Source organism: Dasypus novemcinctus, chromosome 9 (genome assembly GCF_030445035.2).
Source record: "Dasypus novemcinctus isolate mDasNov1 chromosome 9, mDasNov1.1.hap2, whole genome shotgun sequence".
Classification (NCBI taxonomy): Eukaryota; Metazoa; Chordata; class Mammalia; order Cingulata; family Dasypodidae; genus Dasypus; species Dasypus novemcinctus.
In genome coordinates, this window is record NC_080681.1 from 106,869,423 (window position 1) to 106,890,743 (window position 21,321).

The following is a 21,321-nucleotide window of genomic DNA, read 5'->3' on the forward strand; positions in this document are numbered from 1 at the left end:
AGGCTCAACTCACAAAGCTGTTGGCAGCCTTCAGTTCCTTGTGTGGTTGGACTGAGGGCTTCAGTTTCTTCGGGCTGTTGACTGGAGGCTGCTCTCACTTCTTTACCACATGGGCCTTTACATCATAGCTGCTTGCTTCCTCAAAGCCAGCAGGGGAGAGAGAATCTCCAAGCCAGATGGAGCTTTGTGCAGTGGCAGTATCGTAGCCAATGAGGTTTATCCAAGCTAGATGGACATCACAATACTTGAATGTAATCATGTCCATGTAATCACATGCACCGTGTCCTTTGCTGTATTCTATTGGTTAGAAGCAAATCACAGGTCCCACCCTCCCTCAAAAGGAGGATTACACAAGGGCGTGCCTACCAGGAAATGAGTTCATGGGTGCCCCCTTAGAGTCTGTCTGCCATAGAGCTTCATTTCTTACTTGATTTCCACCCCACTTATTTATTATTTTGCCATTTTAATCATCTATAAATGTATAATTCAGTGGCATTAATTATATTCATGATGTTGTACAACCAATACCATGATCTATTTCCAAAAGTTTTCATCATCCCAAACAGAAACTCTGTGCCCAATAAACAATAACTGCCCCCCCCCCCACTCCTGGTAACCTCTAATCTGCTTTATGCCTCTATGAGTTTGCCTATTCTAGACATTTCACATAATTGAAACCATGCAATATTTGTCCTTTTGTGTCTGGCTTATTTCACTTTACATAATGTCTTTGGGGTTTATCCATGTTGTATCATGTATTAGAATGTCATTCCTTTTTATGGGTGAAAAAATGTCTCATACGGTTATATCACATTTTGTTGTGTGTTCATCTTCTCTTTAGGAGGCACCAAGCCTGGGACCTCCCATGTGGGAGGGAGGGCCCCAATAGCTTGAGCCACTTCCATTCCCAGTTTTTGTTGTTGTTGTTATTTTTAGGGATTGAATCTGGGACATGCGAAGTGTGCACTCAACCACTGAGCTACATTCGCTCCACTAACCTAGGTTCTAGTCAGTGAAAAAATGCCAAGGTCATGAGGGAGGGGCCTCACACCATGTGTCCACATTTATATATATAAAATCATATATTTTACCATAAACGCTGACTTTCTGCAACTTGTGACTTTGGAAAAACCAACCCATGCAGAAGGAGAGAAAGTAGACTTTTCCTTGTTCTTAGGCAGCATTCCACCCCTGTCTGGTTCCCTGTCTAAAGAGAAATGCCCTGAGGTTGTTCAAGCTAGGCCAGACCCAGTTCTCCTCATCCCTGCTTGACAGAATCCTTGGGTCCTGGAAGCACCAAAATGACGCTGGCTAGAGTGAAGACGCTCACTCCTGTATTGAGAGCTGAGCCTAGGAAATGGTCATTGCTGACCAGGCTAGGTCTGGATCAAACAAGGAACACAAAGACAGAAAGAAATGCTGTCCCCATGGGAAGAAAGGGGAAGGGAGGAGGAGAAGAAGAGGGGCATGCAGGGAACCTGTGCACGGGCAGCTGGAGAAGGTGAGGCCACAGTGAAGGGCCAGGTTAGGGTAGCTCCTCAGACCCAAAGAGTCTGTGGCATAACAGAAAGAGAAAGAGGCCCATCTCCTTCCTCACTCTTCACCCTGCAGGATCCCCTTTCCCAAGTCTGGGATGCAAATCTGAAGACTACAAGAGCCGAGTGAAGGGCCACCACTCCACTGAAGCAAGGAACTCTGATCCTGGCCTGGGATGGGGCACTGCAGAGTAGTGATGAGCATTGGGCTTCTGCAAGGCTCACTGTGCCAATCTCTTTTCAGTTCACAAAAGCATTTATGGAAGTGTTAGCCACATACTGGTAGCTTAAACATGAAAAATCCTCATCATCTGGTCACCTGAGGTTAGCAGTCCCTTGGGCCCCTCCCTGCAAGGATCCAGGAGGCAATGTGAACATGGTGCAAGCTGGGGGAAGCCTTCCAGCTCTCACTGCTGTTTCTAGTTCCTTGACTGAAGGGAGTTAAAATAAGATAAGCTTGGAAAAAGAAAAGAGCCAGGTAGCAGTTTCTGGGCAGTTTCTATTCTGGGGTGAGAACCAGTGTGTGTGTGTGTGTGTGTGAAAGAGAGAGAGAGAGAGAGAATACACAGCCACCTAGTCCAGGAGCCAGTGCCCACCTCAAGAGTGCTCCCTCAAGGCAATCCTCCTAATACCCTCCCCTCCCCCAGGATCTCTGGGGAGCAGCAATGACACACTCTATGCTGATGGCAAGTCTCAAAGTCTGTATAAAAGGAAATGGAGGGAAGCGGCTGTGGCTCAATCAGTTGGGCTCCTGTCTACCATATGGGTAGGCCCTGGGTTGGTGTCCTGGGGCCTCCTTGTGAAGGCAGGCTCGCCCTCATACCACGGAGTGCTGCCTGGTCCACAAGTGCCATGGAGAGCCGACTCAGCAAGGTGACGCAACAAAAAAGGGAGACAAGCAAAAAGCACAGAAGAGCCTGCAGCAAATGGACACAGAGAGCAGACAGCAAGCAAGCCACAAGTGGGGAAGGGAAATAAAAATAAATAAATAAAATACAGGCACAGAAGAACACACAGCGAATGGACACAAGAGCAGACGGCATGCAAAAAGCCTCAAGGGTGGGGGTGGGGGGATAAAAAAAAAAAAGGAAATGGAGACAGGTGGCCGGTCCAGAGTTCATTCCCAGAACCCTGACCCTATGTGAATAATTGGGGGTCAGAGGGAATACTGGAAGAGTGGAGGTTCTGATGACTTAGTGTATATAGGCTCGGTACATGGTAAACATGTCATGTCATACTGGTCCAGTATCTTGGCTCTTTTATACACATCATTGGCTGCAGCTGCCACAGAAGTGGGGTGGTTGGTGGTGTCATCCAGGGTAATGGCTAAGTGCACAGCCTTCTGGATGTATTTCAGCTAGAAATCAGGTTTAAAGTTTACTTGCAGGATATTCTGGCACTCCTGGTCCAGGAAGATGCTGGCCAACTGTCCCTGATTGAGAATGTTCAAGAGTATCTGCTGGGGCTGGTTTGTCACCTGGGCCAGGGTCAGCCCCTTGGTGATGGTGGTCATGAAGCTCCCCTGGACCATGTTCACGATGAGCATCATTTTGGCTGCATTGCCAACTTCACCTAGAAAGAAAGAGGTCTTCCCCATTTCCTGGAAGCAGCTGATGCAGTCCTCATACAAGCCCATCTCCAGTTACTAAGATCACCATCATCCCTTCATTAGATGGCTGCTGATTCCCTGACACTGGGGCTTCTAGAAGCGGACCCCCAGACACAATCACTTGGGCCAGTTTGGTGACAGTCTGCATCCACCCTTGACATGTCCACACATAGAGGCAGATCCCTTGCAGCACACCAAGGAGTCTAGCACGTCCTTGGCTGTCTTTGGATCTGACACACAGGTGAAGGGGATGTCCCAAGCTGAAACACCTTCAGTGGGGGTTCTTCCTAGGCAGGACTCCTCCTGGATGAACAAATCACATTTCTATGCAATCCTGTTCCAAAAAGTCACTGTGTGGCACATTTTCAGCAAGTTGGAAATGATGCCACTTCCCATGAGTCCAAGGCCCAAAAATCCTATCTTTTTGTCTATGGGTGTGATGTTGCCATTTACTCTGTGCTGTCTGCTACCTGGATGGAGGTGGAAGTCTCCTCTTCACATATTCTCAACTTCTTTGGGATTACCTGGTAACGGACAGCTAGCTCTTTGTTTGGCTGAACAGGAAGTGATGGAAATGAGGGTCTGCATCTTTAACAGGCTCACTAGCTGTTGGCTGCCCTCTAAATGAGGCCACTGGTCCAGCCATGACCTCCTTCATGCTGTGAGACTCAGGGATAGTGAGATCCTTCTCATTCTTTGGGGGTGGCTTCAAGGGACATTGCTCTTGGGCTCTTTTCAGAGGGGATTTGGAGCCTTTCTCTGAAGAGCTTGAAGACACTCTTTTCTTTCCTTCTCCCATCTTATTCTTCACCTTCCCTTCAGAGAGGTCCAGTCTATACTTCTTATCACCTGGGTTGGCCCACTTCTCTCCTCACTGGAATTATACCATCTCTTGTCATCAGCAGAATTGTGGAATGATGTCTGGACTTTCCCTGTGGCTCTCCTTAGGAACTCTTCTACATCCACAGCTTGCTGGAATCTTTTATCCTTGTTAGTTTTTATCATTTCCTCTTTATGAGCATAATATGGCTTTAGCTGTTCTTCATTGAGCCAGGCATGATCTTCTGTTCCAAAAAACTTCACAAAGAAGCATTTATTTCCTTGTGGTTTTGTCAAGTCCTTGGGCAAAGTAACAATCCTTCTATGGGAAGAAGATTTGGCTCAACGGATAGAGTGTCCACCTACCATATGGAAGGCCCAGGGTTCACACCCAGGGCCTCCTGACCCGTGTGGTGAGCTGGCCCATGCGCAGTGCTAATGCGCACAAGGAGTGCCGTGCTATACAGGGGTGTGCCCTGCATAGGGGAACCCCACGTACAAGGAGCATGCCCCTGTAAGGAGAGTCATCCTGCACAAAGAAAGCTCAGCCTGCCCAGGAGTGGTGCTGCACACAGAGAGAGCTGATGCAGCAAGATGATGCAACAAAAAGAGACAGAGATTCCCGGTGCCTCCGAGAATGCAAGTGGACACAGAAGAACATGCAGCGAATGGACACAGAGAATGGACAATGGGGGGTGGGGGGGAGGGAAGGGGAGAAAGATAAATTAAAAATCTTAAAAAAAAACCCTTCCTGACCAAGGAGGATACCTGCCAAGTTTCCCTCACACCAAATCACCTAGTTGCAGACTCACAGCCACCATCACACTACTCCTAGCTAAAGCCATTTTGAAAAGAAAGTATGAAGTTGAAAGACTTACACTTCCCAATCTTAAAACTTATTACAAAGTCACAGTAATTGTTGGAGAAGAATGGTGCTCACTGGGACATGGAGACTAATATGACTGCAGTCAGGAAATTTATTGAGAAGTTCTCCCAACAGAGGGGGTCTGAAAAATAGATTTCAGCCCCTCTGCCGGCATGGCAGGGGTCTAAAGAGAGACTCCTGGAAGAGGGGATTTGAATTCATACTGTACTTTCCTAGACGGGGAAATGATAGTCAGTGGGAGGGGATGAGGGTCCGAGTGAGGTTCAAGGGCCAAGAGGAAGCCCTAGAGGTGGAAATTTTCCCTAGCATGGCCAGACGGTAGTGGTTTAGGGAGTTAAGTTTTCTTGGAATGCTAGAGGAGCAGGTTTTGCTTTGATGTGTAGGGAGTGAAGGTAATTTATCTCACTTTACTCCCATTTCCATGTGGTTTCTTTGTTTAACCTTTGGGAACATGCCCTGCTTTCAGACATGTAGGCTTATGGTGGGGGGCGGGGGGCTTGTCTTTCCTCAATGCATGTCTGCGGGAACTAACAGTTTGTTAATTATTGCAAACCTAGTGAGAGGGAACCTCTAACAGTGATAAAAAAAAAAACAGCGTAGTACTTGCATAAGGACAGACATAGAGACCAATGGAATCTAACTGAGAACTCAGAAAATCAATTCTCACATTTATGGCAAAGTGATTTTGACAAGGAGGCAAAGACCACTTGATTGGGAGAGAACAGTCTCTTACATAAGTGGTGCTGGTAAAACTGGATGTCCATTTGAAAGAAAAAAAAAGGAGGAGGACCTCTACTTCACACATAAACTAAAACCAAGCCCAAATGGATCAAAGACCTTAATCGAAGAGCTAAAACCACCAAACTCCTAGAAGAAAACACAAGAAAGCATCCTTAGGACCTTGTGTTAGGCAATGGTTTCTTAAACTTTACACCCTAAGCACAAACAACAAAAGAAAAAAATAGATAAATGGGGCCTCATAAAAATAAAAAAAAAACTTTTGTGCTTCAAAGGACTTTACCATGAAAGTGAAACAAACTACATAATCGGAGAAAATATTTGGAAACCAGATATCCAAAAAAAGGTTTAATATCCAGAATAGATAAAGAAATATTTCAACTTAACAACAAAAAGACTAACAACCCAATTAAAAGATGGGCAAAAGACTTGAACAGACATCTCTCCAAGGAAGATATATAAATGGCTAGAAAGCACATGAAAAAAATGCTCAACATCATTAGCCATCAGGGAAATGCAAATCGAAATCACGATGAGACACCATTTCACACCCATTAGAAGGTCTGTTACTAAAGAAAAACAAAAACAAAAACAGAAAATAACGAGCATTGGAGAGGATGGGGAGAAATAGGAACACTCATTCTTTGCTAGTGACAATGTAAAATGGTGTAGCTGCTGTGGAAGACAGTTTGACTGTTCCTCAGGAAACTAAGGACAGAACTGCCATATGACTTAGCAATCTCACTACTAAGTATATACCCAAGAGAACTGAAAGCAGGGAATCAAACAGATATTTTCACAACGATGTTCAGAGCGGCATAATTCACAATTGCCAAAAGACGGAAGCAACCCAACTGTCCATCAACTGATGAATGAGTAAATAAAACATGGTATATACATACAATGGAATATTATTCAGCCTTAAAAAGGAATAAAGTCCTGACACATGCAACAACATGTGGGAACCCTAAAGACATCATGTTGAGTGGAATAAGCCAGATACAAAAGGACAAATATTGTGTGATTTCACAGAAACAATTAGAATAAACAAACTCATAGAGTCAGAATCTAGAATATAGGTTACCAGGGGACAGGGTGGGGATAAGGAATGGAAAGTTAAGGTTAAAATTGTACAAGGTTCGCCTATGGAATGACAGAAATGTTTTGGTAATGGATGGTGGTAATGGTAGCACAACACTGTGAATACAGTTAGCAGCACCGAAATACGTATCTGAATATGATTAAAAGGGGAAATGTTAGATTGTATATATAGTAACAAAATAAAAAAATTTTGACAAATCCATGGAACTACACTACACAAATAGTGAACCCTAACTCAAACCATGAATTATAGTTAATAGTATAATTATAAAAATGTGCTTTCATCAATATTGTAACAAATGTCCCACATCAATGCAAGGTTTTGTGGGGTAGTATATGGGAATCCTGTATTTTATATGTTTGTTCTGTAAACCCAGAACTTCTGTAATAAAAATAGAAAAACAAAAGCATAGAGCAGAGCAGTGCGTATGCTTACCTTTTTTTTTTTTTTTTAAATAGTTGCGTGCCAGCTTCCCACATATAAAGTCCAGGCTTCAATTCCCCAGTTTGGTACCAAAAGGTATAATAATAATATGATTTATGATGCTGCCATTTAAAGACTCACATTCTCTACCTTTTCATTATTCTAATAGCAAGTATACAGAGAACAATCTTCCCTAGGTTTGTATCCAAAGGGATAAAAAGCACATATGCTGACTTCCCTATCAAATAGTCCTACTAACTGAATAGCAAATACAAAATATATTCCATACATTTTTCCACAAATGTGCTTAATTTCAAAAACTTACGCTTTTAAACCAGATCAGATTTAATTAATTCTTAAACTTCAAACTAAGTGAAACAAAATTTCCTTTTGTCTTCAAAGAGAAAAAAAAAACTGATTTAAAAATAACTCTATCTCCTGAAGGGTATAACAGAGAATTCATGGTACTTTTCTTTCAATTTTTCTGTATATAAGCTGAAGGAAAATTCACTGAACTGGAAATTGGAAACCCCTCCAAAAAAAAATTACCCCTACCTCCAATTCACAAGTCATTTCTTCCTCTGAAGATAAAACTGCCTGTATTAGTTTATTCATCCTCAATAAATTGACAAGTTCTCTAATCAGTGTGAAGTACTGAATTAGGTACTGTAGGTCATAAAGGATGCATAAGACCTAGTATCTACCCTCAAAGAGTTTATATTTTATCTCCATAAAGGAAGAAAAATGTAGTTACTTAAATAATTTCCTTGCTGGTAATCTTACAGTCAATGGCAGAGCTGAGATTAAATTTCTAGACCAGGCTCCTTACAATAAGTAATGCAAGATAGTATTCACTAAACAGATTTCAAAATTAGTCAAATCTAAGGTATTTATAGATTACGTAAACTGTTAACTTCCTTTTACCTGCATGACATGACTAAGGAAGACTGCTCCTGCAACTGGAGCTTTCCAAGTTCCCAATGCACACAAAGGAAGAGATGTACTCCTTAAATGGGTGACTGTGCTTAACAATGTTCTCTCTCTGCCACAAACGCTAACAAGATCTTTGGTGAACAATATTTGGACCCTAGTTTGAATAAACAACATCTATTATACATTCTCAAAGACCAAAAAGAAAATGCCAAAAGGCTTGACAAAGTTAAGAATCTTAGCTGTACCTACTTAGAGGAATAACGGAAGTGCAAAGGATGACAAGGGATTATCCTAATAGTCTCCAGGCTGTAGTCACCTAAGGCCCCAACTTCAAAGTGACTCTGGAAACTACCTTTCTCTGTCTCCTAATTACACATGTTTTCTCCACCTCTGAATTACTTTTGTATAGAATACTAGCGTGACTATCAGGGGAAGGGATGGGAGAAGTGCCAATAGCAATTTTCTACAAACCAAAGGTCTTCAGTGGCCTTGAACACTTCTGGTGATACAATTTCCCAAAGGAAACTATCTCAAGCATCAGCTTCAATCTACTTGTCTAGGACTAACTATATATACCTATACCCTTGGAAAAAGTATCCCTACCAGCTTTGCTTCCAAACTTTGAGAATTGTCAGATATGCACTTACTCTCTCCAGCATTAAATCCAAAGAAATTCTCAACATCACTTAACTAAATCACATCAAACAATATTAAATCTAGATTTCATTTAGAGTTACTGTTAAAAATCATATTCAGGCATCGGAAAGGCAAATCCCGTAGGCCCATCACAAACACTGGATGTGTTATAGTTTCAAGTGCTACCCCAACTTTTCAAGCTCTGGGGCTCTAGCTCACTTGGAGCATTAACTTAAACATGAGTTCCACTACAAATTGACCAAAAGAACTGAAAACAAAATGACATACAACCGGTTTAGCACTAGGTAAATAATAGGGACTCGCCAATTACAAGAATCGGGAGAAGACAGTAAATTCCGCTGATTACCACACACATCAGAACAGAACCCGAGTTACCTAAGCAAGTATTACCCGCCACCGACAAACAGATCATTCTTTGAGCTTAAGTACGCCAACCATTTTTCATATTTAAATGAATTACTAGGAATTGCCCATATCGAAATGGATGGCAAAATCCTAAGCAGGTCCTGGGCGAGGAGCACAGAGCATCACACAGAAGACAGCAACAGACACGAACGCGCTCCGGGCTTCGTCGATTGGGGCCGGGAGCCCGGCTCGGTATCCCAAACCCTCGCCCCACGAACCGAAAAGCAGGCCGCGGAATGCAGGGTAGGGGTGGGATTCTCTTGTCCAAACGCGCCGGGGGAAGAGAGGCAGGGAGAGAAGGAACGAGTGCCGCAAAGAGGAAGCCAGAGAAGCAGCAGACCCGCGCCGGCCGCGTCCGAGGCGGGCTGCGCGCCGCGCCCCAGGCCCAGCCTCCTGCCTCCCGCCTCGTTGCGCCTCCTCACCTCGCCCGCGTCCTGCGCGCTCTCGAGCGCCGCTGGGTCGTTGCTCAGGTGTGTGGGAAGCGCACGGGCTACGTCCTCCCTGCAGGGCTCTTCCTCCGCCGGCTTCCAGGCGCCCCCAGGCCCCGCTCCGCCCTGCGGCCCCCGCCGAAAAGGCTGCTGCGGGGGCTGCTGGTTCTGGAGCCGAGATGATTGAGGCAGCTGGGGCAGCTGGACCCGCGGCCCGCCGCCCCCAGGCTGCCCTGGGAAGGGCACAAGGTTGGCCCCAGGGCCCTGGCCCAGGCTGTGACTGCCCTGGCCCCGGAGTTTCTGGGCCCCTGCAGCGGGCAGCAGCAATAGCTGCGGCGCCAGGACAAGCGGAACGTCCTCCCTAGGGGCCGTCTTGGATCCGCGGCCTCTGCTTGCATTCTTGTCAGCAGCACCGGGAAGCTCTATCTCTTTTTATTGTGTCATCTTGCTGTGTCAGCTCTCCGTGTGTGCAGCACCACTCCTGGGCAGGTTGCACTTTTTTTGCGTGGGGTGGCTCTCCTTACAGGGCGCACTCCTTCTGCATGGGTCTCCCCTACGCGGGGGACTTTACCTGCGGTGGCTCGGCAGCACTGCACATGGGCCAGCTCACCACACAGGTCAGAAGGCCCCGGGTTTGAGCCCTGAACCTCCCATGTGGTAGGCTGAGGCTCTATCAGCTGAGTCAAATCCACCTCCCACTGTTACTATAGTACATTTGAGAATCATCCACAGTTGTTACATGTATCAGTAGTTTATTACTTTTCATTGCTGAGTAGTATTTATTACATTGTATAAATGTACCATAGTTTGATTTTCCATCAACTACTTTTAGGACATTGGGGTTGTTTACAGTTTTTGTTGATTGTGAATAAAGCCCCTGTGACATTTGCATGCAGATTTTTGTACGCAAGTTAGTTTTTATTTCCTTTGGGTAAATACCTGGGAGTGGAATTGCTGGGTTGTATGGTATGTATAACATTATAAAGACCCCCCTAAACTGTTTCGAAAGTGGCCATACCATTTTGCATCTCCACCAGTAATGTATGAGACTTCCACTGGCATTTGGTATTGTCAGTTTTTTGTTTGTTTATAAATCAGCTATTCCAATAGGTGTATGGTGTTATCTCAGTGAAATGTGCATTTACCCAGTGATTAATAATGTCAAGCTTCTTTCTCTGTTCTCATTTGCCATCTGTATATTTTCCGTGGTGAAATATCTGTGCCAGTTTTGTGCCCATTAATTTACTGGCTTGTTTGTTTTCTTACTATTGAGTTGTGACAGTTCTTCATATATTCTGGATACAAGTCCTTTATCAGACATGTGATTTGCAAATATTTTCTCCTCAGGGAGATGTGGCTTGTAATTTCATTTTTTAACAGTATAATTCACAGAGCTGAATTTAAAATTTTGATTACTGTAGCAGTTTGATATGGTTATGAATTCCAAAAATAGATATTGGATTATGTTTGTAATCTGGTCTGTACCTGGGCGTGATTGAGTTATGATTGGGGTTTTGATTGTGATTGGGCCACATCATTAGGGTGTTGAGTCACCATCCCTTGGTGGGTGGGGACTCACAGATAAAAGGCATAGCAAAGGACAGAGTTGAGGTTTCTTAATGTTGAAGTTTTGATATTGGAGTTTGATGCTGAAGCCTTAAGCTGGATTCCCGGGAAATAAGCTCACAGAGGAAAGAGAAGCAAGCCCCAAGAAGGGAAGACCTGAGCCAGGAGAAGACACAAAAGAACAGATACAGCAGAAGCCCCTGGGAGAGAGACAGAGCTGTTTGCCTGATAGTCTACAGCTGACCTTGTGGAGAGCAGAGAGGAGCTCAGTCCGGAGGAACCCAGGAAGCTTGAACCCTCGCAGACATCAGCAGACATCTTGCTCTGACACGTGAAAATAGACTTTGGTGAGGGAAGTAACTTATGCTTTGTGGCCTGGTATCTGTAAGCTCCTGCCCCAAATAAATACCCTTTATAAAAACCAGCTAATTTCTGGTATTTTGCATCAGCACCCCTTTGACTGACTAATACAGTTACTTGCAATGTATATTTTTAAAATCATGTCATATCTAAGAAATCTTTGTGTAACCCTAGATCACAAAGATGTTCCCCCTAAATTTTCTTCTAGAAGCTTACAATTTTAGGTTACCTTTTTTTTTTTTTTAAGCATATGTTCTTATTTACATAGTCTGTCCCTGGGAGGATACACACATTTTCTTCTGGGTAGAGAAAATAATGGGACTTGGGGTCAGGGTGATAGGGAGACTGACTTTTCACTGTGTACTCTTCAGTGTCATTTGAATTTTTTCCTAAATGTATACATTACTATATCTTAAAAACAATAGGGAATGAAAAAAGAACTACTAAACTCAAAAAGTTTGGAGGAAAACTGAAACAGGATTCCACCCAACACAATTTAAAACCTCTGCCTTAGCTGTTGGACTGTATAACTACCCTTCATTTCAATTCCTTAGGGTTCTTTCTCTTCACATCCCGGAATGACTCCACAAGCCTGGCGGTTTTCACAAGGCTGAGAACAAGTCTTCAAATTAATGGGTGCAGAATTAATTGGGCCAATTAGAGGACGAAATGCAAATGAGTGAATGTGAATGTATAAAACTTCCTCACTGTTGCTTTGAACATTGCAGAATATAGACAAGAGAATGTCAATGTTGCTGCCACCTGCAGGCTAAACCTCTCAATAGCTGGTGTGTGGAAATACTCAAGGTAGATTCTTCTCAATTTGTTGTTTTGTGAGGCTCTGAATTAAGAGACAGTGACATAGGGAAGTGGATTTGGCTTACCTGAGAGAGCGTCCACCTACCACATGGGAAGTCCAGGATTCAAACCCAGGGCCTCTTGACCAGTGTGATGAGCTGGCCCATGTGCAGTGCTGATGCGCACAAGGAGTGCCCTGCCACACAGGGGTGTCCCCCGCGTAGGGGAGCCCCACGCACAAGGAATGCCCCAGTAAGGAGAGCCGCCCAGCACAAAAAGAGTGCAGCCTGCCCAGGAGTGGCGCTGCACACACGGAGAGCTGACACAGCAAGATGACGCAACTAAAAGAGACACAGATTCCCAGTGCCGCTGATAAGCATGCAGGTGGACACAGAAGAACACAGCGAATGGACACAGAGAACAGACAGTGGGGGTGGGGGAGGACGGGAAAGGGAGAGAAATAAATAAAAAATAAATATTTTAAAAAAGAGAGACAGTGACATAAATTTTTCCCTATTTCTCATTCAGCCCAGTACTGTGTCACAAACCCAAATTTGTGATAGGGGTTCCTAAGGATAGGAACTGTGGCATCAGACTGTCTGAGTTTGCATTCTCTCTTTACCTTGGGTAAATCAGATATTTATTCTATACCTCAGTTTCCTTATCTATGAAATGGGGACGATAATAATAGGTGTTGTGAGGATTAAATCAGATCAATGTTTGGCATAATATAATAAGTACTTAACAAAGAGTAACAGACTGAGCTTAGAAGTCTCTCCCATTCTAAACTGACAAACTGGACCTTGACACAATGGAAAGCCTTTTAGCACCTGGTTCTACCACTATGGCCTGTGAAATTGGGCAAGTGTCTTAACCCCTCTGAACCTTACTTGACCTCACAGATGGTTTTGAAGAGCACATGAAATCATCTGTGTAAAGCACCAAGCACAGTGCCTGGCAGAGAGTAGAGGGACAATTAATAAATGGGGTGATGATGGAGTGATGATATACACAGAAGCATTTACCAAGCATAGCCGAAGGCAAACAGCATGGGCCACAAGCAGTCATTAACCAACAGATTTTTTTTTTAATTATTTATTTATTTTTTAAAATTACATTATGAAAAATATGAGGTCCCATTCAACCCCACCGCCCCCACCCCCCACTCCCCCCACAGCAACACTCTCTCCCATCATCATGACACATCCATTGCACCTGGTAAGTTCATCTCTGAGCATCACTGCACCCCATAGTCAATGGTCCACATCATAGCCCAGACTCTCTCACGTTCCATCCAGTGGGCCCTGGGGGGATCTATAATGTCCCGTAATTGTCCGTGAAGCACTATCCAGGACAACTCCACGTCCCGAAAACGCCTCCACATCTCATCTCTTCCTCCCGTTCCCCACACCCAGCAGCCACCATGGCTACCGTTCCCACACCCATTCCACATTTTCTCTGTGGACATTGGATTGGTTGTGTCCATTGCACATCTATGTCAAGTGAGGGCTTAGATTCCATATGGGTACTGGATGCACTCCTCCCGCTTCCAGTTGTAGACACTCTAGGCTCCATGTTGTGGTGGTTGACCTTCTTCAACTCCATGTTAGCTGAGTGGAGTAAGTCCAATAAATCAAAGTGTAGAAGCTGAAGTCTGTTGAGGCTCTGGGCCTGGGTGTCATATTATCAGTCCAGAGATTCAAATCCCCTACATATATCTTAAACCCAGCACCGACTACAATTCCAATAAGGTAGCATGCAAGTCTTGTGAAAAGAGATCCCCTCTGAGTCCAATTCCATCACGCAGAAACACCAGGTCCAAAGAAGGGCTATCTGTCATGGCAGTGAACCCTTTCTGCCATGACCATAGAACCCGTGGGTCTCTTTATCCTTCAAAAGAACCAATACCTGGGGTTGTATCTACCTTATCTGTCTCTTAGACTCTGTTCAGTTGTACATAGGGGTATTCCTTCTGACAACCTCCAGACTCTTTTTTAGAGACTCACAGCCTTATAATCTCATTTCTCCTTTCCATTTCCCCCTTACATTAGGTCAAACAGCTTCCCAAAGTCATGTTATTATATGTAGACAGGTATATTCTGCTGTTCCGCATTGAATCTTTAATTCAAGGTCATTTTCTAGTTGCTTCTTCAGCTGGTATGTGGTAGTGATCCCTCGGTGCCAAGGAGGCTCATCCCCGGGTGTCATGTCCCACGCTGGGGGGAATGCATCGCATCTACACGCTGAGTTTGGCTGTGAGAGTGGCCACATTTGAGTAACATGCAGGCTGTCAGGAGGAAACCCCCAGGCACAATGCTACTCTAGGCCTTGTTCTTATTGCAGGTGTATAGGCTCAAAAGTGTAACCATTAGTATCATGAGCCCACTGTTGGGCCCTCCTTCCTTCCTGGTTCTTGCCGTTGCACCTGGAGGATTGCCGCTGCTCTCCCAGGGCCCACAACAGTGACCCCCCGGCCAGGAGCCCAGTACCCCCCCAGCTGTTGTTTTTGTTTCCACTATGAGTATATATAGACATTACCATATACCCTGGGCATATGCCCTGTATAACTCCCTGTCAACCATATATATCCTGTCAATAACATCCCATATCAGTATTCCTCCGCTGCCATTGTTGAACCACTCTGTGATCCAAAACTTCCCGTAAAGTGAATCCCAACATAATGTCAGCTTCAGAAGAGTCTTAGATCACTGAAATTCATATATAATATACAGTATTTCCCCAGATCCACCATAAAACCTTTTCCCTTGCACAGCAATAATCTTTTAACTTATTCATATCATATTTCCTGAAACTGATGTACAGATTCCAACACTATGGTTTTCAAACAAGGTGACATTTGTGCTTACTATGTGGTCCATATTTTAGGCTGTACAGTTTTCTAAATTTTTTAGTTATCCTATGTTTTGTCTTATGGTTTTCATTATTAGTCTGTCGTCCCCTATATGTTTTTGGTGTAATATTAGCTGTTTTATATTCATCCTCGTGTACTCTCACATAACTCCTCTTTTGCCCCCTTATTTACCTTTGTTCCATCCGTTGCACGTCCATTTTCCCCTCCCCTTAGGGCCCACAACGCCTGCCAATCTAATGCCCTGGGAGCCGTCCTTTCTCACGAGAGATACAGTTCTCTCTATTCGACGGCATTAGTCTTCCCCAGGATATGGGTCCACCCCACCCAATGGTAGAACCCACCTTGGCAAAATGAGCCTTCAGCTATTCCCTCCGGAGTCCGTCCCGCATCAGACCATACCCCCTGAGCGTCCTAACCAGGTAACCCTCCTACTTATACTTTGATACGTTTTACTCAACATTTAGTTCTCAACGAACTTCTGACACTCTCCCATATTCGTATGTTGCCCCTCCCTCCCACCTATTTCTTGGACAATATTACCCCTCTTCCCATCCCCAGCCCCCCTCAAACCCAGAAAACCCCACCCGAAGGTAACCCCTTGCCCCCATTTTGTCCCTTCTTTGTGCTCATACTTACCGCCAGCTCATCACAGATTCCACCCCTGCAGACATTAACTCACATCCTTCCTCCACCCCCCGATTTCCTGTAAGCCACTTTTCCAGACTCTAGCTCTCTGAGGCAGTTAACTTATTTCATATCATTGAGGTCATATAGTATTTGTCCTTCAATGCCTGGGTTGCTTCACTCAACATAAGATTCTCAAGGTTCATCCATGACCAACAGATATTTTGATTTGTCCGATAGAGTTTCACATTTTAGAATTGCTTGCCAGCATGGAAAACATTTAAGCCCAGATTCCTCACTTCTCTTTAAAAAGGTGAAAATCTACAACGTATCATGCCAGATCTACAAGGAAGATGATCTATAACCAGGGGACCTAATTTCTTCTAAAGAAGCCAGACGACATTCCTTGAGGAAGTGATGTTAAAGTTGAGATGTGAAGGCTGAGTAGGAGTTAGCCTGATAAAGAAACGGGGAACAGTGGTCCAAGGAGAGGGACTGGCATTTCCAAGGACTTGAGTCAGGGGACTATTGCCTCCAGGGAACCTCAGGGAAGCCAGGTAGCTGGAGCCCCGTGAGCAAGGGGAGAGTGTGGAGAGGATGAGGCTCCAAGAGGTTGCTTAAGGATTTTTGGACTTTATCCTGAAGATGAGTGTGGTTCAAGGCTGGCAGCTGGGAGGTAGTCAACCAGTGAAACAAACTGAAGTGGAAAGACAAGCCATAATAGAGCAGGGTCAGGGGTCAACAATTAGCAGCTGAGAAAGCAGCAGAGCACTACTCAATTCAGGAGCTACTACAGAGATAGAATCACAATAGCTAGTTCTAATTTGTTGCTCTTCCAAATACTGTATTAATAACAACAGCAATAATAATGGTTAGCCCATTTATTGAGAGCTTGCTAAATGTTAGGCTCTGTGTTTATGTGCATTATTATCTCATTTTTTTCACTCAGCTCACAAACATAGTCCACTCAAAATATTATGTACCAAGGGACTGTTAGGCACTGGGATGAATGAGACAGACACCATCCCTAGCCTTTGGGAGTTCACAATCCAGAAAGGAAGTGAATAGTTGAAGAGGTAATTACAGGTGCATTGAAGTTTACAAAGGGTCATCAGAGGGTGCAGCAGGGAGAGAGTACAACAGTTGACCCAACCTACTGTGGGCGCCAAGGATGGCTTTCTGGAAGAAGTGACAGTCAAGCTGAAGGAGCAGAAAGAATTAACCAGATAAAACATGGGGGAAGAGTGTTCCAGGAAAAGAGAACATGTGGAATGCACTATTCTCACAATACCCGATGAGATACGTGCCATTACTATGCCCTTTTCGGAATCAGAAAGCTGAGGCTCAGAATAAGCAACTGACCCACAGCTAGACATTGCCGGAGCCACTAAACTAGATATTTCTATTTGGGACCTTTCCTCTAAGGGGCATTTGAGTGGAAATGGAGCATTAACTGAGGTGTCTACTAAGCAGGAAGTTAGAATCATGGCTTACAAACTGTGCAGGCATGTCTGTCAGGATTGGCTGTCAGTTTTGGAATGACAGCTATTTAGTGACACAGCTCTTGTGCTAATGTCTGAATGAATGTTCAGTTCAATTTAATGTGGTTCAACAGCAACACACTGAGCACCTACTATGTGCCAGGCACTGCCAGAATTACAGAAATGACACGATAAGTTCCTAAGCACTAGGCTAAAGATCATGTTAATCACTAATAAATTATTAATAAAAAATAAATAAAGCCATAATCCTGGCAGTTAGAAACTATAGGTAACTTATCATAATAGCTACTAGGTTCTGCTCAGGCACCTTAATGAAAATAAAAATGATAATGGTCATAACTAAAAACTAAAATGCTTACTTCGAGCACTATGTTAAATGGTTTATGTGTATTATTTCCTTTCACCCTTATGTTCATTTTTTTTAAGCCAACCAATTTTAAAAAATTTTTAATTTAATTTTTTTATTATCATTTTTAAATTTATTTCTCTCCCTTCTTCCCACCCCGCCACCCAGTTGTCTGCTCTGCTCTCTGTGTCCATTCCCTGTGTGTTCTTCTGTGACCGCTTCCATCCTTATCAGCGGCACTGGGAATCTGTGTTTCTTTTTGTTGTGTCATCTTGTTGTGTCAGCTCTCCGTGTATGCGGCACCATTTTTGGGCAGGCTGCGTTTTTTTTCACACTGGGCAGCTCTCCTTAAGGGGCACACTCCTTGTGCGCGAGGGTTCCCCTACACGGGGACACCCCTGCGTGGCAGGGCACTCCTTGCACACATCAGCACTGTGCATGGGCCAGCTCCACACGGGTCAAGGAGGCCCGGGGTTTGAACCGCGGACCTCCCATTTGGTAGGCAGATGCCCTATCCATTGGGCCAAGTCTATCCCCATTTTATAATTCTTAATATCGATGGTACTAATATTGCTCATTTTACAGATGAGGAAACTAAGCTTCCAGAATTTTTGCCTGTTACCCCAAAGCTAGTATGTAGAGCTAGAACTCAAACCCAGGTCTGCCTGATTCCAAAATTTGGGCTTTAGAGCATTGCGCCATCTCACCTCGGCAAAAACAGTCAGCTTGCCAAAGACTCAGGAGAATGTGGTATGATGTGCATGGCCAGGCGCACATCCAGAAAGGAAAAAACAACTACTGGTGCTTGCAGCAATGTATGCAGCAATTAGACCCTAGTTAATCCCTAAAACAAAAAGCCCACCCACAATATTTATACTACTCTTTTCCATCACTTTAGTTTAAATTCCCCTCTCTTTAGGTTTAATTAGTAACTAAAGCTCAGAACTTCTCCCCCCTCCGTAGGCAGAAGGCAGAGGGGAGGTCGGAGGGAGGCTTACCTTGCCTAGCTCGTCCCCAGAGCCGGGGCCCCTCAGACCCCTGGGTGTCAAAGGTCCCAGGGGGCACAGTGTCCCCTGGAGTGGTCAGAGCCTAGTGCTGGACATCACGGGGGCAGAAATTTTTGGTATCAAGATGTACTTCCTTTAATTCTTGTTTTATATCTATGCAGACAAGAAAATAAACTCTTTTGCAAAAGTAAGTGTCAGGGAGCAGCTGTAGCTCAAGTGGTTGAGCACCTGCTTCCCATGTATGAGGTCCTGGGTTCAATTTCTGGTACCTCCTGAAAAAAAAAAGTGTCAAGCATACAAATCTTTTCATTAAGGATAGAATGTAAGTTGTGCTGTGCTTAGTAAATTGGGAGAAAAACCCCTCCAGGAGGCAGCCATCAGCCTTGGGCCATTTGAACATCCTGTCCCCATAACTACGTGTAGCTGTGGGCTGGGAAGTATGCAGCCTTGTTCCAAAACTTCAGATACGGCCGGAGGTGAAATCTGTGTTGGTAAGGAAGTACCCAGGTTTGGCTCTCTGACACATGGGCTAGGAGATGAATTTTTGTTCAAACATATGGATGTTTGCACTTCCATCTGCTTGTTTACCCCCCATCTCAACATAAAAAGGCAAAAAAAGAAACTAATATTTATTGAATGCTACTTTGCGTATGCTATATTACTGTCTCAACAATTCTTTTTTTTTTTAGGAGGTACCAGGGATTGAACCCAGGATGTCACACGTGAGAAAAAGGCACTCAACCACTGAACTACAACCGCTTCCCTCAATGATTCATTTAATACTATAGAAATTGGAGTTCAGAGAGGTAGAACTTCTATCACAGCAACTAAAACAAATTATTTTAAAAATCCCATTTCTACTATTAAAACAACAATAATGAGAGCTTCCATTTAATGAGCGCTTGCCATGTGCCAGGCACAGTGCAGGCACTACTCACACATTATTTCATTTACTCTTCATGACAACCCGTTGATATAAGGACTATTGCCCCATTTTACAGGCAAAGTAACAGACGCTCAGGAGGTTAAGCAACTTCCCAAAGCCACTCAGTTACCAAGCGCATCTCGCCACATGTCTGTCTCCTTACTAATTACTGTAAATTTCTTGAGGGCAAGGACCATGTCTCACTCATCTCTGCATTCCGAATGCCTAACACTGTGCCAGACACAGAGAAGGTAGAATTCAGTAAATGTTTCTGAATGAATGAGTAAAAGAACAAACTATTTCCAAAGATAAAGGGTAGAGCTTGGATTTGGATTTTTTGTCATCAAGTCTAGTGTGCTTTCTATAATTGCATATTGCTACGTCAGGATCCCAATTAAGCCCTCACATGCCTCTTTCACTCTGAAAATTCCTTTTAGACATTTTCCATACAAGTGTGATGGAGCAATTCCACTTCTATCTCACAGAAATTCTAGCACAAGTGCATAAGGATGTATGTTATCAGGTGTCCATTGTTGGTATCCGAGGGAAAAAAGTTGCACAGTAGAAGTTTATCAATAGACGAACAAATTTTTAAAATTTTATTTCTCTCCTCTTCCTCCCCTGCCCCCCGCTCCTCCCTTCCTTGTCTGCTTTCTGTTTCCATTCACTGTGTGTTCTTCTGTGCCCACTTATATTCTTGTCAGTGGCACTGGGAATCTGTGTCTCTTTTTGTTGCGTCATCTTGCTGCATCAGCTCTCCGTGTGTTTGGCACCACTCCTGGGCAGGCTGCACTTTTTTCACACGGGGTGGCTTTCCTTTCAGGGTGCACTCCTTGCGTGTGGGACTCCCCTACACGGGGGACACCCTGTGTGGCAGGGCACTCCTTGCACGCATCAGCACTGTGTGTGGGCCAGCTCATCACATGGGTCAGGAGGCCCTGGGTTTGAACACTGGACCTCCCATGGAGTAGGCGGACGCTCTTCCGTTGAGCCAAATCCACTTCCCCTTTGATGAACAGTTCTTAAAGTATGGTAAATAGTGAGTTAATGCTTAATTGGTACAGAATTTTTGTTTGGAGTGATGGAAGTTTTGATGATGGATGATGGTGATGGTAGCCCACATTGTGAATGTGATTAACACCACTGAATTATATATCTGAATGGGGTTTTTTAAAAAGGTAAAAGAAAAATGTATGGTACATCCATTCTATGGAATATCATATAACTTTAAACAGTGTAAGATATATCTACTTATATTAATGTAGAAGAATGGCCACATGATTGTATTAAATGTAATAAGCAAGTTTTAGAATACTAAGTATGGTTTAATATGAATAACAACTATCCTTTTAATATTTATTTTATTTACTTACTCTCCCCCATTGTCTGCACTCACTGTCTGCTGTGTCTTCTTGTCTTCTCTTTAGGAGGCACTGGGAACCAAAAACATTACCTCCCGTGTGGGAGGGGGCACCCAATCACTTGAGCCATCTCCACTCCCTGCTTATTGTCTCTCATTGTGCTTCCTCATAGTGTCTCCTTGCTGCGTCATCTCATTGTGACAGCTCACTGTACCAGCCCATCGTGTCAGTTCACTGTCTTGCTTGTCTTCTTTAGGAGATGCCAGGAACCAAACCCAGGACCTCCCGTGTGGTAGGCAGACAGTCAATTGCTTGAACCACATCAGCTTCCCTACGCTGTCTTTAATATTTATTGCACATCTTGACCTTGTTCCAGGCCCTCTTCATAGTGTATTACATGTATTACCACATTGCACCGAATCTAA

The 21,321-nt window shown here is 44.1% G+C and overlaps 1 non-coding gene and 1 pseudogene across 1 annotated transcript; both read right to left on the minus strand.

Moving 5' to 3' along the window:
* Positions 1-2,728: 2,728 nt before the first annotated feature.
* Positions 2,729-4,784, minus strand: LOC101425770 (cytokine-like nuclear factor N-PAC; annotated as a pseudogene).
* A 13,842-nt stretch (positions 4,785-18,626) lies between these two features.
* On the minus strand, positions 18,627-18,717 carry LOC111763498 (small nucleolar RNA SNORD88). Its single transcript, XR_002796361.1, has one exon. It is a non-coding gene; the product is annotated as a small nucleolar RNA SNORD88 (small nucleolar RNA).
* Positions 18,718-21,321: the final 2,604 nt, after the last annotated feature.